This window comes from Vulpes lagopus, chromosome 20, assembly GCF_018345385.1.
Source record: "Vulpes lagopus strain Blue_001 chromosome 20, ASM1834538v1, whole genome shotgun sequence".
In the NCBI taxonomy this organism is placed as follows: Eukaryota; Metazoa; Chordata; class Mammalia; order Carnivora; family Canidae; genus Vulpes; species Vulpes lagopus.
Window position 1 is genome coordinate 31604966 of NC_054843.1, and position 14903 is coordinate 31619868.

The 14903-nt window shown below is 36.7% G+C and overlaps 1 protein-coding gene across 1 annotated transcript in view; it reads right to left on the reverse strand.

Annotated features, from left to right (window-relative positions):
* ROBO1 (roundabout guidance receptor 1) overlaps positions 1–14903 on the reverse strand; it is a 1146492-nt gene that overhangs the window by 712980 nt on the left and 418609 nt on the right. The window lies entirely within an intron of this gene.

A 14903-nucleotide genomic window follows, 5' to 3' on the forward strand; every position in this document is an offset into this window, starting at 1 on the left:
AAATTAAGAAATAACTGTGAGGGGAAGCTAAAGAAGAAAATCATTCGGAAATGCTTGATACTTTGCTCCTTCTATAGAAGACTGTGGGTAATTTTTCTCCTTCTGGGAGAACAAAGATTATTTATTTGAAGTGCTTTGAAACTAGAAGTAGATTTTATTTATCCTTTTGGGATTATTGAATGATTTTGTGATGCAAGGAAATTATATAAGATTACGCCTCTCCAGGACAATTTCAACAAAATGATTCCAATATGTGAATAGTATGATTCAGGGGTGAAGACTGTTGAGCTGGGGTTGAACCTCTCTGGTTCAGTTCTCAGCTCTACCATTTTCTATCTGTGTGATTATTAGTGAGTCACTTAACCTCTCTGAGCCTCCTCAGGAAAATGGTTCATTGTGTTGCTCAAACAAGTTTATGTATAATACATAATACATAATTAGAATTAAGAAGCTAGAAATGGGGGTGGCTGGATGGCTGAGTCATTTGGGCATCCAACTCTTGATTTTAGCTCAGGTAATGATCTCAGGGTCATGAGTTTCAGCCCTGCATCGGGCTCTGTGCTCAGCTCAGAATCTGCTGGAGATTCTCTCTTCCTCTGCCCCTTCTTCTAAATAGATAAATGGAATCTTTAAAAAGAAAAAAAAAGTAGAAATGTGATTTATATTATATACAAAGGGCAGACAAAGAAATGCAACAAGTAGGAATTTTCAAGAAAGATAATCTAGGGATGCCTGGGTGGCTCAGTGGTTAAGCGTCTGCCTTCAGATCAGGGCATGACCCTGGTGTCCCAGGATCGAGTTCCACATATGGTTCCCTGTGAGGGACCTGCCTCTCCCTCTGCCTATGTCTCTGCTTTCTCTCTCTGTGTCTCTCATGAATAAATAAATAAAACCTTTTTTAAAAAAGGACGGGGAGGATTGTAATAGATGAAATTTTTTTTTTTTTTTAAGAAAGATAATCTAGTCACTATGAAAAGTATTTGAGGGTTACTTTTCAGACTTTCCTTTAAAAATACCTATACTGGGATGCCTGGGTGGCCCAGTGGTTGAGCTCTGCCTTCGGCCCAGGGCATGATCCTGGAGACCCAAGATCGAGTCCTGCATTGGGCTCCCTGCAGGGAGCCTGCTTCACCCTCTGCCTATGTCTCTGCCTCTCTCTGTCTCTCATGAATAAATAGATAAAATGTTTTAAAAAATACCTATATTTCAAGGCTATATTTCTCTGAAAAATTGTTACTTATTTCATTCTAAGAGAAATATTATAAATAGGCTATAAAATAAAAGTGACCAACATGGTCATCATGAAACATGAAATATACATAAATATAAAATATTAAATATGAACATTAATTTTGGCAATCATATATTTACTCAGAAAAATATACACTTAAATATAAATTTATTTCTGTTAAAAAAGATTTTAATATAGCATATATACTGGAGAAAACATACCAAGCATTCATTACAAAGCAACTATAGTACTTGGGCCATTTGATTTCATTTTAAACTTAAAGAGAGCTCCTAAGTTCCTCACCTTTGTCATCATACTCAAATCATACAAATATGTACCATTGCCATTAATCAATATTTTATAACTAAAGATGGATTTCTCAAAATAAATTTTAAAAATATGGCTAGAGAACAGGAAAATATGTAATGTCCTCTATCCTGTGGAAATAAATCACCATTTACTACTTTTTTTGTGTGGCAAGCAATAAATTTCACAGTGAAAAAGTAAAAAAGAAAGGAGAGTCCCCACGATTCATTCTCTAGTCCTCACCAATCCTTAGCTAAGGGCTCATTCTTTGGGAATGATTCATATGACAGCCAAAAACCAACAGACAAAATCTGCTTCTTTTCAATTCCTGCCAGCAGTGCACCAATGAAAATAACACAACTCCATGAATATCATGGATCTGCTCACATTTTCATTTGCTGTGGTAGGCTAGAGCAATGTAAATTTTCCATATAATGAATCCATCTAAATAAATGCAGAGCTGAGAAAGCCAAAGTTTATTGTTCTGTTAGATCATTTGCATAATTGAGACTTTACAGAATGAGTTTAATTCAAATTGTGCAAAATATTTTAAAAATGATATAATGGTTAAATGTGTTGCCTTATTTTGGATCAAAAACTGATGGATTAGTTATCCCAATATCCCTCTTATAAAGTGAAAGCCACATTATAAATTATTTGAGATCAAAGGAGTTAGACCTGGCACAGGCTTTACTATAAGTGCAAATGTCTCATAAAAGTAGCATCACCTGTATGAATATGCATAGGCTCCTTCTGTGATATGCCCCAATTTATAGCATCATCTTTTGAAAAATGATATTTTAAAAGGACACTTGGCAGCTCTAGTAAGAAAATTCTTAAGAAAACAACCTTATTTTGCCTACTTGTCAATCTTAAACACGGGAACAATTTAAATGTTTAAAGTGAAAGACATTTTAAATCTGTTTACCATGATTTGTGCAAAGATACTGGCAGGCTTTTTCAGTCACAGTAAAACCAAGGAGTTATACTGAGGCAGAATTTAAAGCAAAAGCATTTGAAAATCATAATAACATTTTATATACATAAATTTGGTATCTAAATAAGAGAATTTTATAACCCATGATCTTAAAAATATGTAGGATTATTATTATTAGAGGTAGTATTTATTTTTAGGGATAGACAGGACCATAAAAGAAACCCAGCACAACTTTACTTCTTTTATAAGAATCTCCTTTTTAACAGGTGGTTTACAGGTTCTAGAAGAACTCATTCTCTTAAGGGTTGACAATTCTGCAGTTAATACTATTCCAACACTACAAATCCTTCTTTGCATTTTGTCTAAAGCTGTTTCCTTTTGGTTCCAGTTCTTTCTTAAGGGTAATAAAATAATCTGTCTATGCTCTCCCCCATGTGTCAAATCATTTTTTTTAAGATTTTATTTATTTGAGAGAGAGAGAGAGCATGCCCGAGAGAGAGTGCACAAGCAGGGGGAGGGGCAGAGAGAGAAGCAGGCTTCCTGCTGAGCAGAGTCCCATGTGGGATTCCATCCCAGGACCCTGGGATCATGACCTGAGCTGAAGACAGATGCTTAACTGACTGAGCCACTCAGGTGCCCTCCATGTGGCAAATCTTGAAACATTTTTAGTATTATCCTCTCTACACTAGAGCTTTTCTTTTCTAGGTCAAACACCCTCATGCCCCTTAACCATTTCTCAAGTTACTAATTAACAGAAAACTTATTCTCCTGTTTGTTTTCAGGTTCTCAATATTCCTCTCATCATGAGTGGTGGGACAAGCCAAAAGTTTAATTGTGGTTTATCATTTTTCTTAACGAGTGGAAGTTAGAAGACCAAACTGACAATAAACACAGTTGATAGTGCTTTTAAAAGTTGTAAAGTATTATAAAAATGTGGAGGAAATGCGTTATTATTTTTCAGTATTTTCTTAAAGATTAATCCATTTTTTTTCCTTATTTTTTAAAGATTTTATTTATTCATGAGAGACACAGAGAGAGGCAGAGACACAGGCAGAGGGAGGAGAAAACAGGCTTCCATGCAGGAGCCCAATATGAGACTCAATCCAGCAACTCCGGAGGCAAAGGCAGATGCTCAACCGCTGAGCCACCCAGGCATCCCCAATCTTTTTTCATAATAAAAAAAGGACCAAAACCTGAAGATCGTTTCCAGGGGGCATGCAGCTGGTAAGAGTCAGAAGTAGGAGAATAGCCTAAATCTCAAACTCTGAGTATTTACTGTTTACTTATGAGTTGTTGTTATTTGAACTAGAGTAATGCTGTTATTTCATATCTAGTAAGTCTCAAACACCGTATTGGTACTTGACCTATACACTTTATTTAATTGACACAGCTTTGTGGAAGTAGTACAATTAACTCTATTTTATATGTCAGAGAATTCCCATCCTATACTCATGCAAGATTATATATGCATATTCTTATTGAAATCTCCCTTGGAAATTCAAACTGTTCCCTTAAACAGTTTCAAATTATTGTTATCTGGACCAGCGGAATTATTTATTTATTGATTTATTTACGTGTTTTAATTAAAATTCCAGTTAGTAAACATACAGTGTAATGTTAGTTTCAGGCATACAATATGGTGATTCATCACTTCCATTAACACCTGGCGCTCATCACAAGTGCTCTCCTTAATCCCCATCCCTCCACCCACCTCCGCTCAGGTAACCATCAGATTGTTCTCTATAGTTAAGAGTCTGTTTGTTTTTTTTTAAGATTTTATTTATTTATTCATGAGAGTGAGAGAGAGATAGAGGCAGAGACATAGGCAGAGGGAGAAGCAGGCTCCATGTAGGGAGCCCGATGTGGGACTCGATCCTGGGACTCCAGGATCACGCCCTGAGCCAAAGACAGATGCTCAACCACTGAGCCACCCAGGTCTCCCAAGAGTCTGTTTCTTGATTTGCCTCCTTCCCCCTCTCTCTTTTCCCCTTTTGCTCATTTGTTTTGTTTTAGATCACTGGAGCTCAAATGTTTTTTTTACTGCAACTCATTATTTGTTAAAAATTGTGCAAACTTTCAATAAATGTGTATGGTTTTGTTTATAAATTAAATGTATAGATACTAATATATTAACATGTGCACTAGTAAAATTGGCAATTTAAATGGATGGTCTAAATTTAAATGGAAATTTAAAATTTTCTCAGTGGAAATTCTGTGTGTCTACAGAATATAGGCAACATACTTTAAAACATCCCTATCTTTGTTCTCTACACGGGGTTGGCAAACTAATATCCAAGGGTCTGCACCTTATTTCTGCATAGCCCACAAACTCATGATAGTTTTTGTATTGTCAAGTGGTCGAGATAGCTCAGAAGAATACTATTTGGTAATACATGAAAAACATAAAATTTGAATTTTATTTTTTATAAAGTTTTATTGGAACACAGCCCCACTCATTTTTGTGTGTGTGCCTCATCTGTGGCTACTTTCACGCTGCAACTACAGAAATGATGCTTGTGACAAGGCCGTATGGCCCACAAGCTGAAAGCACTTACTATATGGCATTTAAAAGAAAAAAAAAAACTTGTGACCCCTGCTGTAGACCAGAGAACTGTTACTTATAGCAGAAGTATGGTGACAGTCATTGGAAATACAACCTTATGGAGTCCAGGCACTGACCTCAAAGTTTGAGACCTAGGCTATCCTCCTACTTCTGGCTCTTACTAGCTACATGCCCCTTGGAAATGATCTTCAGTTTCTGCTCCTTTGATTCTGCATTCGGAAAATAATGACATTGCGTTGAATGAGCCCTTTATGCTCCAAAGTTCTTCAGTTTCATAACTCCTGCAACGTGCCATGAATAAACAAATACATCCCATGTGCATGCACCACAATAAGAACCAGACTCATATGGTTCAAAGAATCTTTCTAGACTTGGTGGAATAACTAACTATAGTAATAATAAAAATAAATCTTAGCACTGATAGAACAGTTGGCATCATTTAGTGTAGGGTTAAGAAGTGCATTTTCAAATTGTTATGCTTGAAAGAACCAAACTGCAATTTAGGAAAACGAACACTTCAGCATAAATAAATTATGACCTCCAAGACCATAAAAATGTAAATCCAAATTTAATGAGGAATTAAATACCCTAGGATTTACCATTAAGTCAACAATTTGATCTCGATATTATAAAGTTTATTCCACCTTTTAAAGAGTTACAAGTTTTTTTTCCTCCCAAAGCTCTCTCGTTTACTATCTACTTTACCTATTCAGTTTTGTTTTTACTCTGAAAAATAAGACTAAAATAGTTATACAACAAGTGCAGTACGAAACACAATATTATAAAAACAAGCCATTCAAAAAGAGACTTGCATGGTTCTTTTAATAAGCAGGAATAAATTCCTTGTTTCTCTAGTAAGTAGATGTGCTCTTTTCAACTTTCTGAATTATTTCTCTTGATTATTTTATTAACAGTGGCAACAAATATTGTAGATCTTCTACTACAAAGCACGTAACGGTGATTAAGAAATTTTTTCACCCGGAGCAGTTACAGCTTGTAAAAGTATTACAGGAAAACTATGCCAAATAATAGAGGTAGATTTTCCAGATGCCTAGGAAATCCCCCCTCTGTGTGAAAAGCATTTGGAATCTAAATAAATTCTTTGAGGACAATAGGTTACCAGTTTCTCTCCTGCCTTAGAATCATTGTCTGACTAAAGTTTGTTGGTGATAATGAAGGAGTACGACATTCTCAGACATTGAGATTGTGACTCTATTTGTGTAGTGACCTAATTTCAGAAGAAAAAAATTAGCATGCAGGTTCTAACAAGTACTGACATATTTAAAAACACAAGGAGGCAGACATTTAATGCCAGGCTTGTCCCAGAACATCTAATATGTACAATGGCAACATCTATATGCAGTATAAAAAAATGAAACTTAAAAATGAGTATAGCAATGCACAGATGAGTTTATATCACAAACAAATATTCTAGGGCTTGCTGTTCAACAATTCATTGCTGGCCATCAAACACCAAAATACTGAGACAGAGAGTTGACACAGTTCCAACTTCTAGAATGAGAGCTCATCAACTAGAATACTAAAACACAACTTGAGGGTGCATCTTTATTTTTTTCCACTTCTGTATCCCTCTACCTATGCCTCTAGAAGCATCACTGGCCTCTAGTAGGCAGTCAGTGTTTCAGGATTTCTTTTCCTTTAGGGCCCACAGTTCTTGGTCATGCCGCTTCAAAGAATGAAGAGGTAGACCAGATGAAGAGTGGTGGGCAGCAAAGCAAAGTTTATTGAGTATAAAGTTTATTTAGTACAAAGCTCTGAAGAGGGATAAGGAAGCACCTGGGTGGTTCAGTAGTTGAAAGTCTGCCTTTTGGCTCCCCTGCAGGGAGCCTGCTTCTCCCTCTGCCTATGTCTCTGCCTCTCTCTCTGTGTTTCTCATAAATAAATAAATCAAATCTTAAAAAAAAAAGAGGGAGGAGACCTGAAGGAGTTATGGATTTAGTGTTTAAATACAGGGGTCTTCTGAGCTCCTTGGTGTGGGCTGTTTTAATCTGATTAACCCTGCATGCACCTGTCACCCAAATGAGTTTTTGTTCAGAGGCTCATCTACCTACCAGGTAGTTGTTCAGGTGGGAAAAGGTGGAGGACTCCTTCCAGAGTGGTATTTCAAGCCTTGGGGATCAAGAAGGCGGAGGTGACCACTGCCCTAAGGCATGCTGGCCAGCCACAGGCCACCAGATCATGCTGGCATCTGCCTTTGGCTCAGGTCATGATCCTGGAATCCTGGAGTCGAGCCCCATGTTGGGATCTTTACTTAGCGGGGAGTCTGCTTCTCCTTCTCACTTTACCCCTTCCTGCTTGTGCGCTCTCTCTCTCTCTCTCTCTCAAATAAATAAAATCGTTTTTAAAAATTTATTGAGCTCTACATGTAAAATGGTCAAATAAATTATAATTATTAATTTGGATTGTTTTCAGTACTTTACAATTTAAAATTCATCGAATTTCTAACAATCGACAAAACAAAAAGACAACTGACTGAATGGGATATTTGCAAATGATGTATCTGATAAAGTGTTAGTATTTAAAATATATAAAGAACTTATACAACTCAACACCAGAAAAACAATCTAGTTAAAATATGGGCAGCGGACATAAACAGACATTTCTCCAAAGAAGACATACATATGGCCAATGATATACATATGGCCAACAGACACAAGAAAAGATGCTCAATATCACTAGTCACTAATTAAAAAAAAAACAGTGAAATATCACCTCACACCTGTCAGAATAGCTAAAATCAAAAACACAAAAAACAACAAGTGTTAGTAAGGATATAGAGAAAAGGGAACCCTCATGTACTATTGGTGGGAATGCAAACCGGTGCAGCCGCTGTGAAAAACAGTATGGACATTCCTCAAAAAATTAAAAACAGAATCAACATATGATCGAGTAATTTCACCATATACCCAAAGAATTGGAAAGCACTAATTGGAAAAGATATATGTATCCTATGCTTATTGTAGCATGATTTACAATAGCTAAAATATGTAAGCAACCCAAGTGTCAATTGATAGATGAATGCATAAAGATGATGTGCTATATATACACAAAAGAATATTACTTAGCCATAAAAAGGAATCAAAGTTTGCCATTTGCAACAATATGGATGGATCGAGACGGAATAACAGTAAGTGAAATCACTGAATGTTTCCTAAACTTTGACAAAAATTAAGTTCAGTAAAAAACCAAAGCTGAACAATAGTAACAAAAGATCCTAAGTCAAAAGTAATCTCCATGTTCCTAAATTCACTGTTTAATTTTGTCCTTGGACCCTTCCCACTTCTTGGGATGTCTCTTCATTTGGATGCTAGGACATTTGTCTAACCTGATTTTCTCCCTATATTGTTCTCTGCTCTTTTTTTGGTCTCATTTCATTTGCTAGTAAATTCTCAACTTCTAAACATACCTTGAACTTCTCCTTTTACCATTTCTATACTCATTGGCTTGCTGATTTCCTCTGGTTTCATGAATTTAAATACCAAGTAAATGTTCTCAAATTTATATATATATATATATATATTATATTATATATATATTATATATTATATTATATATAATATATATATTATTTGTATATATATAAACTTATGTATCTTTTTTTTTTTTTACTGCTATGTATCTTTTTTAAAGATCAAGACAGCACACATGTGCAGAGATGGGGAGAGGGGCAAAGGCAGAGGAAGAGAGGAAATCTTAAGCAGATTCCCCGCCCAGTTCAGGAGCCCATCATGCGGCTTGATCTCAGGAACCTGAGATCATGACCTGAGCTGAAATCAAGAATTGGATGCTTGCTGACTGAGCCATCCAGGTGCTCCTCAAATTTATATTTCTATTCAGTTCTCAACTGAACTCCACCATGTGATGTGCAATGAAAAATCTGACACCCATTTGCATGGTTAATAGTCATCCCAAGTTAACGATATTCAACAACAACCCTGATTTTGTATCCCTGCAGCCTTCTCTTCTCAGTAATAGGCAACTCTACTCTTCTTGCCATGTAGGCCCCAAACTCTGAAACCTTGACTCATCTCTCTCACCCTATATACAATCTTCTATTCGGCAACAAAATGATTGAGCATATCTTCAAAAGGTGCCTAGATTCTTCAAAGCTCTTGCTCTTTCTACTACTACCACTCTCTCACTTGGTGGTTTAGCACAATAACCTATGAATAGTTCTTTCTGCTTCCATCCCTGTTCCTCTTCCATCTCTTCTCAACACGGCAGAAACAGTGAGCATCTTTAAATGCAAGTCAGCCCATAATACTCTTCTGCTTCAAGTGTGTTTCACTGTAAGTGAAAACAAAAATGCTGTAATAGACCATAAGGCCCTACTTGAACCTCCCCAGGCTCTTATATCTCTGACTTCATATGCCTTTTCTTCCTTTTACTCATTCTTCTCTAGCCACTGTGGCCTCCTTACTTTTCTTTTTTTTTTTTCCTTACTTTTCTACTAAAGCGTCAGGAACACACCCATGTGCCACAGTCTTCACACTCATTGGAGAACATGTGGCTCACTCTCTCTCCACCTGTATGCATGTGCTCGGTTGTCTTATTCCCTGGTCAACAAATATGGAATTACAACCTAATCTTACTATCCCTAGGGACATCCCCATTTCTCTTTTCTGGTTTATTTTTCTCTTGGGCACTTACAAGCATCTGGCCTACTATATGTTGCTTTTTTACTTTTGTACTGCTCATATTCTCCCACTAAAATGTTAAGGTTTTTGAGGGCCAACATCTTTGTCTCTTTATTGCTGTACCTTTGATCAGTGCCCATGCTCAATCTCTAGAAGGCACTCAGAAAATATCTGTTATTTAAGTGAATAAAGTTCACAACTTGTATAGTTATTTAAGGAACATATCTTGATTCCCTGTTTTGTGTCTTTACCACTGTAATCTCTCTCCATCTAGAATATATGTTGCTCTTGGCTTACTTTAAATTCTCTCCAATGACTTTGGTCTTCTAGTTTCTTGATTCCCTACATCTTGCGCACCCTCTTCCCACTTGGCACGTTGGGCAGCCTGTTTGCTCTCCTGGCCTTGCATGAAGTCACTTGCTGTCCCACCACCCAATGTCTATTCCTTGAGTTTCTTGACGCCAATTTACACGAGTCTGGCTGGACTTTTCCCCATTGCCTTAACGGACTTCTCTATCTTGCCTCTGGATGGACCCCAAAAGATAGGGGTCCTCCTGCCTCATCCCTAAAGCATGTTTGATTCCATTTCTCTGGTCTTTCCAGCCTACTCCACACTGTTGCAGTCTTCCCCAGCTATGCTGCAAGATCCAAGCCTGCAAAGTGCCTGATTCCTGCTTTTGCGATCTTTCTTTCACTTTCTCAGGTACAAGCCAGTTCAGGTGAACTTGGACTTTGGCCTGAATAAGGGAGGAGAGAACTTCTGGACCCCCAAAATTCATGTTACCAGGAACAGGCAAATGTGAGACCTCTGGATTCAAGGTAGGTAGGGCTGTGGGTTGTAGTTCTAAGAGTCTGACAGATTCCCTTGAGTGTGCACCTAATGGTGGTTTGTCTTCACCTCAAGAGAGAGAAAATCTCTCCTCTTAGGATGTTAAGATGAAAACTTCAGTCAGGAACATACCTTTGCACCACCTTTCACTATGCACTTCCTGTTTCTTGGAAGCTAGGAATGCAAAGTTGTTTTTTTCTTCCTCTTCTCTTTTCTCTGTTCTTCTTTCTCTTCTTTCTTTTTTTCTTTTCTTTTCTTTTTCTTAAAGGCCAGGTCTCTTGGATAAATATAGATACAAACGCTTTTCATGAAATCTGCAACGTGTTATAATTGAAGTGTGAACAGGAGGTATATTGGAGTTTGGCAGGAAAAGAAAAAGATATATGTACAAGCGTAAGATGGCTAGCAAAATCCTCATATTTCTGGGTGACGTCTGGAGTTCAGCATGGCTGATATAGAGTGAATACAGGGAAGTAATTAGACATAATACAAAAAGAGGAGCACCTGGGTGGCTCAGTCGGTTAAGCATATGCCTTTGGCTCAGGTCATGATCCCAGGAACCTAGGACTGAGTCCTGTGTCAGGCTCCCTGTTCAGCAGGGAGTCTGTTTTTCCCTCTCCCTCTGCTGCAACCCCTCCTGTGCACTCTCTCTCTCTAATAAATAAATATTTTTAAAAAGATAAAATGAACAAAGAGTTAGGCAGATTTGATTAGATAATTCCTAGAGAATCAAAAAAGGCTCTGAAGTATTTTTGAGGATGCACAGATTCCTTAGCAATTATATAAATGCAAGTAATATCATGATGTGATATCATAATGCACCCATTCAATTAATAAAATTTGGAGATAGGTAAACGCATTATTGTTGAGGGCATGATAAATCAGTAACTCATGAATTCCTAACACATAGAACCATCTGGAAATAAATCTGGGTGTACTGAATGGATTAGGTATGCATGCAGCACGTCATTGGAATGGAATCTTTAGTAGAAGTGCTTCACTCCATAGGGTCAGGAAATGACTGCTTCGAACAGGCCAATAGTTGATTGGAAATAGCAGCTATGGCTACAAAATAATAAAACTAATGTCTATGCACTACCAAAACCCCTTCTGGGAAGGATGTTGATTAATTTGTATAAGCAACTGAGGCTTTGCTTTCTTGTTGGATTTCCACTGTACTTTGTTACCACATTCATTTCACATCTTAGGAATTATTACCTTCTTTTTCTCCATTCTCTCATTTCCTACTGGCTCTCTGATCTTCTTATCTTAGTGTAGTGTTTACTCCAATTACTACACTTATATCCAACTTTTAACTCATTTGTTTTTTAATACTTTGTTGTACAGACTTCGTTAAAATTCTGATCGATACTTTTATTGATGTAATTCTTTGTTTTTATAACTGGAAAAATAATATACCCTTCCTGTTTTATAATATTAGACGCTTCTTCTGTTATTTCTACCCATTGAAATTATAGTCTCGCTTGTTAATTTTTATTCAGTCAGCATAACAATTAGATGGAAAAATTAATCAGGGAAATTTTCCTAAAGTAGGTGAGCTGGGAAGAAATGTTTATTCCATGTTGGGGAAAATGAAAAGGAAAGCATTCCAACTGATGGGAAACTCAAAGGCATACCAATAAGCAGCATGGAAGAATGGAAAGTTGGCTAGATTTAGCTAGAAGGGAGAGTCAGTCTGTAGAGGGAAAAGATAAAATTAGAGAGGTACAAAAGTGCCAGTTGACAGAAGACCTTGAATTAAAAGCCAAGAGTTTAGAGTTGATATAGTAGGAGTAGCTGATTCTTGAGCAGGAAGGTGATGTGATAAAAATGGCATTTGCAGAAGATTATTTCAGCCACTTACAAAAGAATAATTGTAGCAAAAGGACACAGGAATTAGGATCCTAGCAAAGAAGTTATTGTAACCCTTGTTTGAAAAGAATCAGCCTGAAGTCACAGAAAAAAAAAAAAAGGCCAAAATGATGAATAAGTCAGATTCTATAAAGCAAGAGGTTTCAAATCTTGGTTACTGGCTCACCTATTTCAGAATCACCTGGAATGTTTGTTAAAATGTCATATTTCTATAATATATGCCCAAATTCTTTAATGTTATTCTTTCCAGGGGAGGAATGGGAGCAAGTTCCCTACATGATTCTTTTTTTTTTTTTCCACATGGAGGTTTGAGAAGTTCTGATCCAGAGGAAGAACTAAGAGAACATGGTAACGATACCTGATAACTATACATGGTAACTATACTTAGAGGGGAGAAAAGAGTACAATGAGTCCATGGCAGCCAGTCTAGGACTCAGGAAAACATGATAGAGCAATTAATAGAAAAATATTTAATAGATCTTATTATTTTGAGGAGTTTTAGGTTTCCAACAAAAGCGAGCAGAAGGTACACAGAGTTCAAATATACCCCCTGGCCCTACACATTCACAGCCTTCCTGCCCTGTTATTACACCCCACAGAGTGGTGCACTTGTTACAACTGGTGAGCCTATCTTGATATATCCTTATCATTTAAGACCCATAGGTGACATTGGTTTCACTCCTCATGTACATAATATGGGTTTGGAAAATTTTATGACATTTGTCCACCACTACAGTAACATACCAAGTAGGTTAGCCCCCCAAATTCTCTGCACTTTGTTCATTCATTCTTTCATCCTCCTGAATTCCTAGCAACCACTCATATGTATATTGTCCCCAAAGCTTTGTTTTTTTCCAGAAGTCATATAGTTGAAATCATGCAGTACACAGCCTTATCAGATTGGCTTATTGAACTTAGTAATAAGCATTTAAGGATTGGTAGCTCATTTCTTTCTCTCTCTCTCTCTCTCTCTCTCTCTCTCTCTCTCTTTTTTTTTTTTGATAGTTCATTTCTTTTAGGTACTGAATAATATTCTATTGTCTGGATGTACTACAGTTTATTTATTAGTCACTTACAGAAGGACATCTTGGTTGCTTCCAAATTTTGGCAATTTAGAGTGAAGCTGCTATAAACATCCATGTACAGGATATATGTTTTCAACTCCTTTGGGTAAATACTAAGGAGCATGACTGCTGGATTACATGGTAAGAGTGTTTAGTTTTTTAAGAAGCCACCAAGCTGTCCTCCACAGTGAATGTATCATTTTGCATTCCCACCAGCAATGAATTACAACATAAATTTAAAGCAAACTTCTATCCAAAAAAATAATAATAACCTTCTATCATAATAGAAATCAAGATAGAAAAGCATTCATGGTAGAAAAGATGCAAAATTGTGTTGCCAATGTAACAGAATCAAAATGAACAAAAATCCTTACAGAAATAGACTAGAGATAATGAGAGACCTCGTGGGAGTTCAATGTTAAACACAAAATTTTGAAAATACTGCACTATTGATGACATCTGCAACTGTTAAATACCGGATGTTGCTTTACACAAAAATATAGGGTCTAAGACATAGGTGTCCCCACATTAAGTGGTGGAAAGAAGTGTCAGAAGACGTAATGTTTTTTTCCCCCAAACTTGACTTGGGACAGTGAAACCTTGGAGTGCTTATAAAAATTCCATATTCCCAGGTCTCAATCAGAACTGACTCAGAATATCTAGGAGAAAAAAAATGCAGGAATTGGTATTTGGCAAGTTTTTTATGATTGCTCAGAGGCTTATTGTTTCCTAATGAGATTCATAATTCTATAATACTCCACAGAGGGTTGGCTGTGGTATATACAGGTGTAAAATACAGACCTGTTTCTAGGCATGGCTAAATGACATTACATTAGGTGCAGATGGAAGTACTCTTCTAGATTTAAAGAACAGTGGCTCTCAGTCTGAGGTGATTTTGTCCCCCACAGGACAGTTAGTAATGACAGGAAACAATTTGATTGTTGAAATTGGGGTAGAGGGAAGTATTAGTTGCATCTCTGGGTACAATGCAGTGATGCTGCTAAACATCCCACAATGCAAAGGACAGCCCTCATCTTCCCACATCAAAGGATTATCGGCCCGATACATTGATAGTAATAAGACAGAAACCATAAAATAAAAAGTAACAATAGTTAAATGCAGTATGTGAATCTAGTTTGGATTATAATTTAAAATTTTTTAAAAAATAACATTGGTAGCAGCTATTAAAGACCTTCTCAGGACACTTTTGGGCCATCGTGCATGGGCTAGACTACATAATAAAATTGATATTTTTCTAAGGTGTGATCTTAATATGGTTAGAAAAATGAATGCCTTTCTTTAAGTTACGCATGTTGAAATCTGAACCTAGTTTCAAATGATAGAGCAAAGAAAACAATGTACACACATATATGCATATATATCTTTGAAGAGTGATGATAAAATTGTAAAATATTAACAAATTTTAATATAGGAATAGGAAGA